The sequence below is a fragment of the Elephantulus edwardii genome, unplaced genomic scaffold, assembly GCF_000299155.1.
Source record: "Elephantulus edwardii isolate Elephantulus edwardi_28Jun2011 unplaced genomic scaffold, EleEdw1.0 scaffold00074, whole genome shotgun sequence".
NCBI classification, from domain to species: Eukaryota; Metazoa; Chordata; class Mammalia; order Macroscelidea; family Macroscelididae; genus Elephantulus; species Elephantulus edwardii.
The window spans coordinates 11,911,960-11,929,801 of NW_006399824.1; positions in this window are offsets into that span (position 1 = coordinate 11,911,960).

The following is a 17,842-nucleotide window of genomic DNA, read 5'->3' on the forward strand; positions in this document are numbered from 1 at the left end:
TGCTCTGTTCTGATGACTGCCTCCTGGTCCAAGTATAGGTTTCGCATTAGCACGATCAAGTGTTCTGGGATTCCCATTCTTCTCAGAGTCAGCCACTAAAAAAATTTAAAAAGATATACTTTGTAGGATCATTTTGATCACCTAATGAAAAAAGATAGGTTTGTCACTCATTTGCTCTAATCTTATCTATTCTTGACCTTGGTAGGGAATCTCCCTGATGCCCAAGTGTAAAGTGCAGGTAAAGGCAGGAAGCGCTTCTACTTGGGAAAGTATAGTGGCTGCTGGATGTGTCCAATCTCGCCTTAGGACTGCAGCATTCACTCCACTGCCTGGCCCTTTGGCAGCTACCGGTGCTCAGCACAGTTCCTCTTGAGAACGGTCTTTAGTTGAAGACAGCTGCCTTACTAAAGGCCACATTTTCTTCCCAGAAGGCAACTCATATCCAATTACTGTCCATGCAGAGTTGGAAAGGACTAGTCTCTTTGTTTCAATTGGGCGGGCGGGGGAACACACCAAAAAAGTAAAACAACTTTGAAAGACCACCTCAGCTCCAGAGAAAATTATGAGATGAGACTTTTGCTACTTTTGCTAGCACAACATTTGCAGTCCATCCTTGACCTCTGCCCAGTCTTGTTTCTTTCAATCCTTCACAGATGTTGTACCCTCCCCCACAGCACCCGTTCATATAAATTTCTTGCATGTACATTTCGGTCTTAAAGTGTGTTTTCTGGGAACCTAACCATCGTGTTGTAATATGATAAGGGTGAGATAACAGATATGAAAGTGCTCTGAAAACTCTAATATCCCCAGTGGTTGGATATCGTTTACTAGAGTGTAAGATAACCCAAGCTGAGTTGATTCAGAAACATAGCAAACCTAAAGGACAGAGGAGAACTACCCCCAGGTTTCCCAAGGATATAGTCTTTATGTGAGGACACAGCTCATCCTTAGCTCATGGAAGAGCTGGCTATTTGCAACTGTAGACCTTTTAGTTAGCAGTTGAGCACTTTGACCACTGTGTCACCAAAGCTCCTTTAATATAAGGAGGATTATCTGGGAAGTAATGAAATTATGTGGCTTTTCAAAAATTACAGTTCTCATAGAGTGTGTTCCTCCTAAGCCATTTTACCACTACATTAATGCAAAGTGTCATTTGCTTTTTTTCTTCTCTTGAATTATGGTGGCAAAATTACTACAAAGAAACACAATCTATGAGAATAATCATTTTTGAAAAGCCAGGAAATCAAAAGATGAATTATCTGCTGTCAGGTACCTCTCTAGATTGCTGAAGACCAAGGATGTCAGCCTAGAGACTAAGGTGTCCCTGATCCAGGCCATGGTCTTTATTATGCAGCAGAGGGCAGGACAATGACCAAAGAAGATAGAAGAAGAATTGATGCTAGAGAAGAGTGTTGAACACGTACCCTGCACTACCAAGAGAACTAACAGGACTGGAGAGAGTGAAATAAAGCTCTCCTTGGAGGCAAGAATTTTGTGGCTATCTCACATACTTTGGGAATATAGGCAGGAAGGGTTGCAGACAGCGCAGGAGAGGAAGACCCTGGATGAAATGGATTGATACAATAACTAGCTTAATGAGGGTAGGTATATCAGAAACAAAGTGAGATTGGCTAAGGATAGAGCAAGATTGAGAGCTGTTGTGCATAGGATTACTATGAGTCATTGTCGACTCAAAAGCACGTAACAACTGTTTAGGGAGTTAGAGGTGAGATGGAAGACTTAGGGCAAAGAAGTCAGATGCTGGTGTTGACACTCTACCCCGTTTGGGGTGCAATTTGTAGGCAGAGATGGACATCCAGAGAGGTTCAAAGGAAACTCAAAGCCCCCCTTAAGGGTTAATGGATGATTCCTCTGGGAATAGGCAGAAGGAAGATGGAAGATAGGAGAAATTCCGCGAACATTATGGAAGCCTATTGTGAACAGAAACTATCCAGAGAGAGGAGTCTAGTTTCCCCTAATTTGATATTTATCACCTATAACTTGTCTGAAGTTAGTGGCTTGCAAGCAACTCAGAAATTTAGCATGCTCTCTCTCTTCTCTAAGCAGGCAGAAGACCAGATACTGAGGAGAAAAGAAGCTTGGGAAGAGAAGGAGGGAACTAGGCAGCGCCATCAAACGACTAAAGGAGGCTGACCACGTGACAAGCTGACTTCAGCAAGAAATCTTGATGAGATAATAGTAAACTGTGGAAGGGGTTTTAAAAGACTGCACAGGGAGGTTGGAAAAAATACATACTACGTGCTGCAGGGTGAAAATGCTTTCCTTTTAAAGAGAGTTATTAAACATGGGTTTAGAAATAAGTAGAGACTAACTTACATGATTTTGTTTGCCATCTGTTTATGTTCTATTTTTCAGCTCTATTTGCTTTATATCCTATTCACTGTCTAAAAGTCTCAGTGCTCTAGCCTAATTTTATACCTGTAGTGTATTACTTACTTATAGCTCTGATAGTTTTAATTTCCTGGGAACTCTTTTTATCGAATTGTGTCATCTGCTGGGCCTTGTGGGAAGTTAGTAGAACCCATCATTAGTGTTGTAGTAGCTACAACTTGTTGATATTTCCATTGTAAACTCTCATTTTTAATTGTTTATGCATAACTGTGGTTTCATTTTACATTGAACTGAAAGTTGACAGAATTTCAGAGTGTCTTTGTAAATGTTGACTTAGATTTATTATGTACATCAGAACTTTGTTTCTTTGTAAGCCTTTGGGGAAAAATATTGTAATCTGAAACTTAAACTGAAAACCACTTTTAAAGTGTAAATGCTAGCTGGTTGTTAATGTGAATCAGATTTTTTTTTATTTTTTAAAAAATGAAACTTTTGGAAACTTACGTTTTGAAAAATAAATTTCTTTTTCTACATTGTGGTTGTTGCTATGTGCCATCGAGTCCCCTGTGACTCACAGAGACCCTATGTACAACAGCCCTAAACCTTTATCTATTCTGTGCCACTCTCGCTGTCTCCGACACACCTACCCCTATTACCCCAGTCACTGAATCAATCCATCTCATCAGGGTCTTCCTCTCCTGCACTGTCCCTCCAACCTCCCAAGCATGACGTCCTTCTCCAAGGACTGATGCCTCTTTACATGTCCGAAGTATGTCAGATGAAGATTTAGAATCCTTGCCTCCAAGGAGCAACCTGGTTTAACAATGACCAAGGAGGACAGAAGGAGAATTGATGCCTTTGAGCTGTGGTGCTGGAGAAGAGTATTGAGAATACCATGGACTGCTAGGAAAACAAACAGATGCGTCCTGGAAAGGGTGAAACCGGGTGGCTCCTTGGAGGCAAGGATTCTGAGGCTCCGTCTAACATACTTTGGACATGTTGTGAGGAGAGACAGGTCCTTGGAGAAGGACATCATACTTGGGAGGGTGGAGGGACAGAGCAAGAGAGGAAGGCCCTCTATTAGGTGGATTGATTCAGTGACTGGGATAATTGGGATGGGAGTGTCAGAGACAGTGCGATCGGCACAGGACAGAGCAGAGTTTAGGGCTGTTGTACATAGGGTCGCTATGAGTCGCAAGTGACTCAACGGCACATAACAACAACAACAAGGATGAACCTGTTCATTTTCTTAGAAGTCCATGGTATATTCAATACTCTTCTCCAACACCACAGCCCAAAGGCATCAATTCTCTTTCTATCCTCCCTAGTCATTGTCCAACTCTCTGATGCATAGCAAGTGATTGCAAAGACCATGGCCTGTATCAGGCCCACCTTAGTCTCCAAAGTGACACCATTGCTCTTCAGTATTTTCGAGAGGTCCCTAACAGCAGACATTCCCATTGCAATACATCAAGAGTGTTGACTGTGGAGCCAAGCAAACTAAAGCTGTTAACAATCTCAATCTCTTCACCATCCATCCTGATGTTGCCAATTTGCCCAGTAGTGAGAATCTTTGTCTTCTTGATATTGAGCCTCAATCCATATTGAAGGCTGCTGTCCTTGACCTTCTGCAGCAAGCACTTCAAGCCCTTCTCAGTTTCAGCAAGCAGGGTTGTATTATCTGCATAATGCAGGTAGTTGATGAATCTTCCACCATTCCTGATGTCACGCTTCTTCTCATACAGCCCTGCCTCCCAGATAATCTGTTCTGCATATAGGCAGATTAAGTCATTGAAATACAAGAAGAATACTAGTTAAACTTGTTACTTTGCTTTCTATCATTCATTTATACCTTTGAGTAAAGGCCTAAGCAGCCATAGTGACATAGGGCAGTATACCGCAGGCTACTAACCGAAATGTCAGTTGTTCGAATCCAATAGCCATTCGTCAAGAAAAAGATGGACGCTCTTCTTTCACAAAGATTAACAGCTTTGAAACCCAATGATGGAGCTGGAATCAACTTGATGAGAGTGAGTTATTTGGTTTTCATTGATAACTAAAAGTCTACTTACAAGAATAATGTAATGTGTAAAGTGAAACATTACCACCATGAAAGTGTTTCTAAATGTATTAAGTAAAATATTTTGAATGCTTACCTAATGAATCTTAAAATTGTTCTTTAATAAATTACTATTTTGAAATATTAAGAGATGCCTTTAGTTTATAAGTTTGCTTTTATTTCTCAAGGAACTAGGATTTCAAGTAATTAAGCAAAGACTTGTTGTTGTTGTTGTTGTTATGTGCCGTCGAGTCACTTGCGACTCATAGCGACCCTATGTACAACAGCCCTAAACTCTACTCTGTCCTGTGCCAAACACACTGTCTCTGACACACCCATCCTGATTACCCCAGTCACTGAATCAATCCACCTCATAGAGGGCCTTCCCCTCCTGTGCTGTCCCTCAACCCTCCCAAGCGTGATGTCCTTCTCCAAGGACCTGTCTCTCCTCACAACATGTCCAAAGTATGTTAGACGGAGCCTCAGAATCCTTGCCTCCAAGGAGCCACCCAGTTTAACCCTTTCCAGGACAAATCTGTTTGTTTTCCTAGCAGTCCATGGTATTCTCAATACTCTTCTCCAGCACCACAGCTCAAAGGCATCAATTCTCCTTCTATCCTCCTTGGTCATTGTCCAACTCTCTGATGCATAACAAGTGATAGTGATAGCTTAATAATTATAATCATGCCTTTCTAAATGATTTTATATGATGCTATTTTGTACCCTAAGAACTTTATCTAACTGAAGTTATAGTCCAAAATGATTTCCACAAAAGTTAAGATAATATTTATTCTTCTAACAAAACCTTGCAATTACTTGCTATGCATCCAAGAGCTGGTCAATAACTAAAGATGTTAGAAGAAGGATCAATGCCTTTGAGTTGTGATGCTGGCGAAGAGTGTTGAACAAACCATGGACTGCCAGGAGAACAAATAGGTCTCTCCTAGAGAGGGTGAAACCAGGCTGCTCCCTAGAAGCAAGGCCATTTAGACTCTGTTTCACGTACTCTGGGCACATGACCAGGAAGGCCCAGTCCTTGGAGGACTTTATGCTTGGAAGGGTGGAGGGACAGCACAGGAGAGGAAGACCCAGGACTGGCGAAATGGGATTAGGTCTGATGGAGATGATGAAATTGGCTCAGGATAGGGCAGGTTTCAGAGCTAATGTACATAGGTTTGCTATGAGTTGCAGATGACTTGATAGAACATAACAGCAACAATATCAGAACCTTGATGCAAGTATTTTCTTAACACATGTAGGGATTTAATATTATGTCATCTTGAATTTTGGACTTTTTTAATCTTAAATGATCACAGGAACATTCATGATATTGTCTCTATTTTTTTTATCTAGATATGCTGATAATAGTTTTTTATTTTTATTGTTTTTTAAATGCTTTGTAATATTTAAAATACCAGCTTTCCCTATTGTTATTTTTAAAATAGTATTTTACCATGTGATTTCTTAGCACACAGCCTTTTTATCAATATGACATAATTGATTAAGAGAAAATAGTAATTTGTACTGCTAATATGTGAAGTTATTGATAATAAATACAGTAAAAATATTTTGGTATAGAATCCTAAAACAAGGAGTTTCATCAAGCTCTTAAAACAGGGCAAACTTTGTATCTACTCTCGGCACATTATGTGGAAACTAGCTTATTATATTAGACTTAAATGTTCTTTTCCAATATAATGGAACAAAAATAAATGGTTCCACTTATTATGTTAGATCGAAGACTTAATACCATGTAGTAAAAAAGTATTTAAAAGGAGTTGCTTTTATGAAGATCTTTAAAAATATATTTATGAAATTTAAGCATATATTTTCAATGTAATAGTTAAGGTAATAATTAAAGAAATGAAACAAACGGAAAATTGTAATAAAGTGCATGTTATGATGAATTGAACCATTTGGGTGGTCTGCTCATGTATTTGGTTGGAATATAAACTTTAACACAATAGTTCTTATTATTCTAGTGTTAAAAAGTATTAATTTTTATTTAATAGGGATTTCTGAGAATATTTCTTTAAAAAATGGATAATATGTACATAGGAAAAATCTGTCCAGGATGTATTCTGGAGTACAATAAGAATTTTTTCTTGAAAATAGGATTATTGTCATTTTTATTTCCTTTCTCATATTTTTGTTTATCCTAACTTTTCTATAATGTGAATATTATATTATGAATCAGAAAAAAAATGCATATAAAGAGTTTTAGAGGAACTTTCATCATTTGCTTCTTTTGGTAGAAATCTCTTTAATAAGAGGGCTGAAAAGTAAACAGGGGGAAATCACATCTCCTGTTATAGAAAAAAAAAATTTGAAATCATATCAGAGAAGTTAAGAAGAGCTGGTGAAAGACTTGAGTCTGGCCAAAACCACTTTTGGTACAATGTGAAGACTGGGTAGTCATTGTAGCACAACACACTGTCGAATCTGAACCAATCCATAACTGATCCTCCAGTGGGTTTTCAGAGGCAGTAAATTGCATAGGAGATTACCCAACCTTCTCATGTGGAGCAGCTGCTGGATTTAAACCACATATCTTTGAGATTGCAGTGCAGCTTCTTACCACTAAGTCACCAGAAGAAAGTAAAAGAGAAATACTGGACACATTCAAGGCATTGCAAAAACAAGACTCCAACAATTGATAGATTGTGTATTGCACTGTTCCACCAAATATATCCAACACTGAAAGCATTCATTCGTCTACGCCAAGAAATTTGGAGGACAGCTACCTGGAAAAAATGCCGGAAGAGATGAATATTTGTGCCTATTTAAAAAAAAAGATGATGCAACAGAATATCATTAGTATCACATGCAAGTAAAATGTTGCTGAAGATAATTTTAAAATTAGTACACCAGTACATCAATAAGGACCTGTCAAGAATTTAAGCCAGATTTAGAAGAGGATATTGAAATGAAGAATATCACTCTTTTGTCAGAGGGATGTTGATGAAAAGCAGAGAATTCTAGAAAGATGTTAACCTGTGTTTTATTGACTAAGAACAAGCCAATCTTTCAAACAGAACAAGAGGATACTGCTTGGTTTAAAAGAAAATAAATTTGCATCATGGTTGTAGCTATTCATCATACCTATTCAATAAATATACCAAGCAAATAAATGCAAGAGATTGGGCTATAGGATGAAGAATGTGACAGTAGAATTGAAAGAAGAAGACTTATACAACCTGAAATACACAGTTGGCTCAACCTGTCTTGCTGAAAACAAAGACTGGAATAACTTATTGATGAGGACCAAAGACATTAACTTCCAGTATGGGTTGTGCCCCAGTAAAATGAAAACAAGAATCCTCACAGCTGAACCAAGAAGCAACATCATGATAGAGGGAGAAAAGATTAAAGTTGTCAAAGATTTCATTTTATTTTGATCAATAATCAGCACCTTGGAAACAAAAGTCAATAAATAAAACAATGCATTACTTCAGGCAAATCTGCTGCAAAGGGCCTCTTTAAAGATTAAAAAGCAAAGATGTCACTTTGAGAATTAAGATGTACTTGACGAAAGCCATGGTATTTCAAATCTCCTCACAGCCAATTAAAGTTGGACGAAAAGGAAGACCAGAGAAGATGCATCTGAGCAATGGAGTTGGCAAAGAATATTGAATATACCAAGAACTACCAGAATAATTTTTGTTGTGCACTATAAGGAGTGGAAGCAGGAGTGGCATGCACTTCGGTAAATAGCTTGCTCCAGAAACCCTATGAACCTGGAGAAAGGATGACAGTCACGCATACAAGTGTCAAGGACTTTTGTTCATAGGGTCGCTATGAGTCGCCTCCGACTCCACGGCACTTAACAACAACAACTGTAACTGTATTTAATTACTTTCCAAAGTTTTATAATTGCAGTCCTTGGTAGTAGTTAGTTAGTATACTTGGCTGCTATCCAAACACTGGAGGTTTGAGTCTATTCTGAGATGCCTCAGAAGAAAAGTCTGGCAATTTGTTTCAAAAAGTTCATAGATTGAAAACATATGAAGCACAATTGGATTCTGAAATTTTATATATTTTATATATATACATATACAGAAGGAGAGTGGATGCTTTTGAGCTGTGGTGCTGGAGAAGGGTACTGAATGTACCCTGGACTGCCAGGAAAACAAACAGATTTATCTTGGAGAGGATTAAACCAAGCTACTCCTTGGAGGCAAGGATTCTGGGGCTTCGTCTGACATACTTTGGACATGTTGCCAGGAGAGACAGGTCCTTGGAGAGGGACATCATGCTTGGGAGGGTGGAGGGACAGTGCAGGAGGGGAAGGCCCTCTATGAGGTGGATTGATTCAGTGACTGGGTTAATAGGGATGGGTGTATCGGAGACAGTGCGATTGGCACAGAGCAGAGTTTAGGGCTGTTGTACGTAGGGTTGTTATGAGTCACAAGTGACTCAATGGCACATAACAACAACAACAACAACTGTGGAGTCTGAATTGATTCATAGCTGACCCTCCACTGGATTCCAGAGGCAGTTAGTTGCAAAGAGGAGACTGTCCATCTTTCTCCCAAGGAGCAGCTGGTGGATTTAAACCACGTATCTTTGTGATGCAGCATGATTCCTTACCACTAAGCCACCAGAGCTACAATCATAACAAATTATGGCTAACACTGAGAAGAATGAGAATAATTGTGCCCATGCAAAACTTCTACCTAGACCAAGAAGCTGTTGTGCAAACAGAGCAAGGGAACACTGCATGGCTTAAAATTAAGAAAAGGTGTGTGTCAGGCTTGGATTCTTTCTCCATACCTGTCCAATTTGTATGTATGCTGAGTAAATCATTTGAGGAGCTGGACTCTATGAAGAAGCATGTGGTATTAGGATCAATGGAAGATTCATCACCAACCTGCGTTATACAGATGATACAACCTTGTTTGCTGAAACTGAGGAGGACCTAAAATCCTTGTTGCAGAGGATCAATGATTACAGTCTTCATTATGGATTACATCTCAACATCAGTAAAACAAATATCCTTATACCACTGGGAACTTCATGATAGATGGAGAAAGGATTGAAACCATCTGTGGTTTAATCTTGAATCAACAGTCAACACCCTTGGTACCAAAAGTCACGAGATCAGGAGATATATCACACTGGGGAAGTCTGCAGTTAAGGACTTCTCCAAATTACTGAGGAGCAATGATGTCAGTTTGAAGAATAAGGTGCACCTGACTCAGGCTATGGCCTTTCCAATCATTTGCTATACATCTGAAACATGGACAGTGAATAAGAATGACAGGAGGAGAAGTGGTGTTGGAGAAGAGTGCTAATATCCCATAAACTTCCAAAACGTGCAGCCACAATGCTTCTTGGGGGAAAAGATAAGAAAGCTTCATCTTACATAACTTGGGCATATTGTTAGCAGAGGCAATACCTATAAAGGGTTATCACGCTTGGAAAAGTAGAGAGTAGGCAAAAGAAAGGAAGATCCTTAAGGAGATGGATTGACACAATGACTGCAGGAAAAGGCCCTGTTGTTCATAGTATCGGGATCAGATGAGTCACACTCAATTTGACGGCACCTAAAAACAATCTGTCTGGAACAAATCTGTCTCAGAAGGAACAAATCTGTTTTAGAAGAAGTACAAATCAGAATTCTCCTTATAAGAGAGGATGGTGAGACTTCATCTCACATACTTTGGACTTGTTAACAGCAAAGACTAGTTCTTAGAGAAAGACATTATTTTTGGAAGAGGGTCTACAAAAAAAAAAAATATCCATGGAAAAATGGGTTGACCCAATGGACTCAAACACAACAATGATTGTGAGGAGGATGCAGGACCAGACAATGATTTATTCAGTTTCACATCGGATTGCTTTGAGTTGCAATTCATTTGATGGCACCTAAGAACAATAACAAAAAAATTAAACCACACATCATTTAGTAGGTAGTTATAAGAATCTACATAGCTCTGCTTTTGATGTTCGATGAAATAGCACACCTTACCCATGAGATCAGCCTTTCTTAACAGCCACCAAGGTTACAACTCAGAAGTTTAGTGGAGACAGGAAAAAAGGCAAAGAGATGCATTCCTCCTTCCTTTCTGCTTCTGTGGACTAATCCAAAATGCAGTTCCTCCTTGTAACTCCTCCAAAGAAGTTCCATGATTTTCTTTCACTGCGTGACAGCTACTACTGTGGTAACATGGTTCATCTCACCCCATCACATCTGCCTTTGCATCACTTTCCTTCTTCCCCCATTTTATCATGCTTGGACCCACATCTTGTTAATACAATGCCTTAGGCTCAGCTTTCTAGTGTAGCTAAGACTCCCTTTACTTTAACAGAGTGTCATTGGTGTGTGTATTGATGTTTTTTGAGCAACATTTAGAAGTCTATATTGACAGCAGTCTGGTTTTTAAGTAAATATGCTATTCGGTTGTTTTATTTACTGGGGAGTAAGAGAAAGACGCAGGAGTGGCATCCACTTCCTAAATAACATGCCTCCAGAAACCCTATGAACTTCATTAAATGTCGATATTTGTAGAGGGGCTTCAAGTGTTTTGTTCATATGGTCGTTGAGTCGTGCTCGACTAGAAGAAGAAAGAAAGTGCAGGAGCAATTGTGTGCCTGGTCCCCAACATGTCGTTCCCAAAGTAAAAGCCATCGTGCCTACCTTCTACCCTCGACCCAGCTGAATACCACATATCTCCAGAAGCCAGCAGGCTCGAACTGAGTGTATGGCCATTAGATCCCGGCTTAAACGCAAATTTCTGCTTCAGCTCAACGACCCTAAACGCCAGGTGATCTTTGAAGATCCTTTCTTGACTCACTGGACATATGTAAGGTCAGCGAATGTCTATCCCAATTTCGAGCCCACTCTCAAGCTCTCCCTCACAGGAGCTTTGTTGGGCCCCTCCTCTTCTAGTGTTATGTTTTCAAAACCGAGAGAGTTAGGAGAGAAAAAATTCTCCAGGAAGGAAAATTGGAACGACCGTTTAACATCTCATGTTAAGTTTGACAGAGATGACTATGTATGTATTACTGCTTAAATAAATCTATTAATTTTTAAAAAATAAGAGAAAGAAGGAAGCCATGCAGACAATGATGGCTGTTGTTGTTGTAATGTGCCGAGTCACTTGCGACTCATAGCAACCCTATGTACAACATCCCTAAACTCTGCTCTGTCCTGTGCCAATCACACCGTCTCCAACACACCCATCCCGATTACCCCAGTCACTGAATCAATCCACCTCATAGGGGGCTTTCACCTTCTGCGCTGTCCCTCCACCCTACCAAGCATGATGTCCCTCTCCAAGGACTGTCCCTTCTTGCAACATGTCCAGGGAGTACCAGAGGAATGTCTATCTGTGTTTCATTGACTATGCAAAGGCATTTTATTGTGTGGATCATAACAAACTGTGGCTGACTCTGAGAAGAATGGGAATACCAGAACACTTGACCATGCTAATGAGAAACCTCTACTGGGACCAAGAGGCAGTCGTCAGAACAGAGCAAGGAAACACTGCATGGTTCAAAATTGGGAAGGGCGTACGCCAGGCATGTGTCCTGTCTCCATACCTTTTCAACTTGTATGCAGAACAGATTATCCGGGAAGCTGGGCTCTATGAGGAAAATGTGGGGTCAAGATTGGTGGAAGATCTAGCAACAGTCTGCGATATGCAGACGATACAACCCTGCTTGCTGAAACTGAGGAGGACCTGAAGCGCCTTCTGCAGAGGGTCAAGGACTGCAGCCTTCAGTATGGACTGAGGCTCAATGTCAAGAAGACAAAGATTCTCATCACTGGACCAATTGGCAGCATCAGGATGGATGGTGAAGAGATTGAGATTGTTCACAGCTTTAGTTTGCTTGGCTCCAGAGTCAACAGTCTTGGCACCAGTAGCCAGGAAATTAGAAGACATATTGCCATGGGAAAGTCTGCTGTTAGGGACCTCTCCAAAGTACTGAAGAGCAATGGTGTCTCTTTGGAGACTAAGGTGCATCTGATACAGGCCATGGTCTTTGCTGTCACTTGTTATGCATCAGAGAGTTGGACAATGACTAAGGAGGGTAGAAGGAGAATTGGTGCCTTTGAACTGTGGTGCTGGAGAAGAGTATTGAGGGTACCAAGGACTGCTAGGAAAACAAACAGATTCATCCTGGAAAAGGTCAAACCAGGGTTCTCCTTGGAGGCAAGGATTCTAAGGACAATGATGGGACAATTCTTTTTTTTTTCCCCCATGCAGGGTTTTTTTTTTACTACTTTTTTATTATTATTAATTTTAATGAATGTTTACAGAGATTGAGGATTTCCATTCATTCATTGTTGGACTTATGGTACAATTCTTAGCATATATTCAGCGTTCAGTTAATATTTATTGAATAGATGCATGAATGGTGGTATAAAAAATAAAAGTCTCAGGAGGTTACATTATATACATTAATGTATCATAAACACAATAACCTGAAAGATATTTTTTCTGAAAGATATTTTTAGTGAATATTAGAAAGGAATGTTCCAGTCGTTTCATGATAGTTCCTGATGCAAACACATATCAAGTGATAACTGGTTAAAGAGTGATGAAATGAGTCATGCTGATAGCCACCTGTTCACAGTTCATATTGATTTTATCCTCAGTTTGTTCCAAATACTAAGGCAGAGTTTAAAACATCTCAATTGTCATGAGAGGCTAAATCCTAAACTTCTCATTACTAAGGTATTTCCACAGAAAAAAGTAGAGCTAAAGAGTGTTCTCGAGATGATCTGACCTAAATCTTTTGGTCGAGGGATAAATTGGCACATAGATTTAGGAAAAGCACTGAGGTTTGTATTTCTTTAAAGATGACTGATACTGAACAACCAAATAACAATATTACATTCTAGAAAAGCTGGCCAAAAAAGCTTACAGAACTGAAAAGGAAGGGACAACTTTTATTCAGCCAAAAATAGGGTGAGTGACCTGTATGTGCAGTTTCTTTCTTCTTCATCTTTTATTGATAGTAAAGCTAGGACCCGAAATGGACTTTATGGCTAGACATAAATGCTAGAGTAGAAATGGTTCTACAGTAACCATTGTGCTTAGCCCTAAAACGGAAATTACTGATCTAAAGCCATAAAAAGAACTCCAGTGTCAGTTGCAGTCAAACAGTATCTTATGATACACAACTTCAAGAAAGGAGAATATTCAGCTAGCCACTACTATCCAATGAATTCCCACTCATAGCCACCCTCCGCTGGGCGTCTGAATCTATAAATATTTGCGGAGGAGACTGCTCATCATTTTCTGAGTGGCTAGTGGATACGAACTAATGACCTTTTGGTTGGTATTGCAACACTATGCCACCAGAGCTCCGTAGTTAAACATCTATACTGCACATAGAGTATGTAGGAAGTTACTTTATTTAGAATAGTCATACATAAATTAATGCCTGGAACATACTAAGTTATATATGAGTATTTTTAAGAAAATAACTTTGTAGTATATGAATTAATTATATTTCAGAAAATAACTTTAGATTAAAAATATTCAGACATAACTATGTTCCAGGCATTAAGAACTTTTTAAAGTTATTAATTTAACCTTTCCAACAATTCAATGAAAGAGATACTATTCTTCTCCCCATTTTACAGATGAGAAAACTAAGACATTAAAAGGTCAAGTAACTTGTCCAAGGTCACAAGCTGGTGGTGGACCTAAATTTAGAACTCATTACCCAGTTGCCTTGAATTTGAGGGTCATTGCACATCTTTAGACGTCCATCATGAAAAATTGTTCACACTATGGAAAGCAAAGGGATCTCTGGTGGCCTACTAGATAAGGAGTTGTGCTTCTAGTCCAAAGACACAGGAAGTTCAAATCCACCAGATGTTCTGCAAGGGAAAGATGGGCAATCCCCCCTTGTGTTATTTATAGTCTTTGAAAACCCACTGGAAGTTCAAACATGAGTTGGTTCTGACTTAATGGCATATAACAAGCAACAACAATGTGAAAATCTGTGGGGGATTGAGAGAAACAGTGAAGAAACATATTCGTGTTTCCCATCTCCTGTAATTTCAATGTATATATTTACTCGGTAAAGCAGTAAACAAAATTACTTTTTCTTCTTCTTGTTGTGTACCATAGAGTCAAAACCAAGCCATAGCTGACCCTCTGGTGGATTTTCAGAGGCAGTTAATCACACAGGAGGAGATTGCCCATCCTTCTCCCATGGAGCAGCTGGTGGATTTGAACCACATGATTTCAGGATTGAAGTGCAGATTCTTAGGCCACCAGAGCTCCTAAAAACAGAATTACTAGCAATTTTTAATCTTCTCTCATTCATATTTAGTGAATATAGATTGATATTTAAGTACATGGGGGATATCACTGCATTCTCACAGTCAATGTCCATCTTGGAACTGAAGCCCATCATGCTAGGGAAGAGCAGAATTTTCTCGAGCTCACAGTGGATGAAAGAGACCTCGGTTCCCCATCTTGCTTCAAGTATGAGTCTCAATGCATTCAGGTTTTCACATTCAAGAAACTCCATCTGGGAGTCTTTGACATACCTGGCACTGTTTTAGACTGGAGATGCTACAATGAAGATGAGACTGACCAAATATTTACCTTCATAAAGTATACATTCTAAAAGTGAGATAAATAATATTCAAATTCTTGTTGTTGTGTGTCATCAAGTCAGAACCAGCTCATTGATGACCCTGATGCTGATTTTCAGAGTCAGTAAACCTCAAGGGAGATTTCACCTCCTTCTTCGAAGGAGCAGCTGGTGATTTGAACTACTGTTCAAGGTAAAAAGTTAAAGGGCTTGAGAAGAAATATAAGGGAAAAGAAACCAGAGTTAACTGGTTAGAGAGTGACATACTATGTTATATCTATGTTATTGTTGTGTACCATCAAGTCAGAACCAACTCATAGCTGACCCTCTAGAAGGTTCTCAGAGGTGGTAAACCACAGGGATGAGCCTGGCCATTCTCTCATGGAGCAGCTAGTGGATTATAACCATGTGCCTTTGAATTGTTTATCACTAAGCCACCAGCGCTTCCTGTTCTATATATTCAATGGAATGATAAGGATGTTTTCTTTGAGGTGACATTTGAGAAGATCTGAATGAGGAAGGAAGCCATGTGAGATCTGGGGTTGAAGGGAAATGAGAGCTGAGGAAACAGCAAGTGTGGAGATTGTGAAGCAAGGGTTTGCTTCCCATTTTTCAGGAACATGGAGAAGGAAGAGAATGCCCAGAAAGGAATGAGCAAAGAAAAGGATGGGGGAAGAAGTAGTAAGATAATGAGGCAAGAGTTAGATAATATTGGGCCATGATTAGGAATGTGGATTTTGTTCCAAATGTGAAGAGAAACTGCAAGGGGATTTTGAACAGAAAATTTCATTTACATTTTAAAAGGCTTTAACTACTGTGTAGAGATTTAATTTACATTTTAAAAGGTTTTGGCTACTGTGTGCAGAAGGAAAGGTTGAGTAGGAGAGTGGAAAGCAGGAAAGATGGGAGGAGATTGGGTAAGAAATGATGATAACTTGGATCAGACTGCTAGTACATAACATAGTAAGAAGGGGTGGGGTTTGTCATATATCCATATCTACATCATTGTTGTTGTTGTTGCATGTGCCCTGGACTCGACTACAAGTCATAGTGACCCTATGAACAATAGCTCTGAACCTTGCCCTACCCTGAGCCAATTTTACCATCTCTGACACATCTGATCCTACTGTCACAGTAACTGTGTCAATCCATCTCATCCAGGGGCTTCCTTTCCTGTGCTGACCCTCTACCCTTCCAGGCATGTTGTCTTTCTCCAAGGACTGGTCTGTCTTGGCAATATGCCCAAAGTATGTGAGATGTAGTTTTAAAATCCTTGCCTCTATGCAGCAACTGGGTTTCACCCTCTCCAGGATAGTTAGTTCCAGAAGAGTTAGTTCTCTTGGCAGGCCATGATATGTTCAAAGGCATCGATTCTTCTTCTTTCATCCTTAGTCATTGTCTAGCTCTCAGAGGATTAACAAGCAATTGAGAAGACCATGGCCTGGATCAGGCACATCTTAGTGTTTAGACTGGTACTGCTTTTTAGCACTCTTGAGAGGTCCTTGATAGCAAATTTTCCCAAAGCAACTCATCTTTTGATTATGGTATCAGAAGTAACAGGAGTGGCTGTGGTTGGGTGTGGGGCATGAGAAAGCATAATCTAGGGAGAGAGAGGGAAATGACATTATGATTTGCAAAATGTGTCTTAGGGAAGGTGGTGAGAGGGAACAATGTAGGAGACAGCCTGAGGTGAACTAGGACAGGAGGCCCAATTAAGGGCCAACGATGACCTCTGAGGACCTTGATAACATAATAGGAGGTCCACAAGAGGGCACACTTCTTTCTTCCAACCAAAACCATGGTGACCTTCAGATCCAAGACCTTTCCCTTGTTGAAAAGTCACCCCTTAGACCCCTTATAGTAACAGCCAAATATGGGAGAAGGACAGAGGAATTCTACTCTTTTGCAGGTGGTGGTTAAGCTACTAGAAGGGAAGGGGAGTAATCAATGTTGTATAGAAAATATATTGTCAATATTGTTGTTGTTGTTTACCAAAGAGTCAGAACTGACCCATAGCTGACCCTCAGCTGTAAATCCCACTGGAGCTGATTGCCCATTTTTTCCCATTGGAGCAGCTAGTGAATTTGATCTGCATACTTTGTGTTGGCAGCCAATGCCTTACCATAAAGACATATGTACCTCATAATTGTAAATGCATATGATATGAATGTATCCAGTATATGTATATAGAAATGTGTTTGGATTTATCTGGTTAGAGGTACTTTACCTAGCTTTTAATAGTTCAGTTCTGGACTCAGAGAATTTAAGACTCACACAAGTTCTAACGGGGGTTATAGTGTTATGTTTTATGTGCACTGATTTTTCTTTCCTGCCATCTTTCTCTTGGCTTGTCATACTGTGATGGCCTGAGTGTTACTGAGATGCTGGAAACAAGGCCACTGGAATGTCAAACACAAGCAGAGTCACTCACGATAGCACATTTCAGTGGAGTTTCCAGACTAAAAAGACAGACTAGGAAGAAAGGCCTAGCGATTATTTCCAAAAATTAGCCAATGAGAATCTCATGGATCACAACAGAATGGTGTCTGACTCCCTTGCCATGGATGTTAACAGATGCGATTAACTTCTGAAGTGAGACTTTCTGTTTGGTGACATAAAGGGGTCAGTTAGGGCAGATGAGACCCCCTAGTGAGATGGACTGGTACAATAATCAAAGTAGTGGGTGCAAACACACAGTGATCGGGGGGGGGGGGGTAATACGGGTGCAGGTGAACCTTCTCTTCTGCTGTACATAAGATTGCTATGATTTGAAATAGAGTCAATGACAGCTGTTTGTGTCCGTCTAAAATCTGTCTCTGGCCCCACATTTCATGCGACACGCCGGCTGCTCTAACAAGAGTCCTCTAT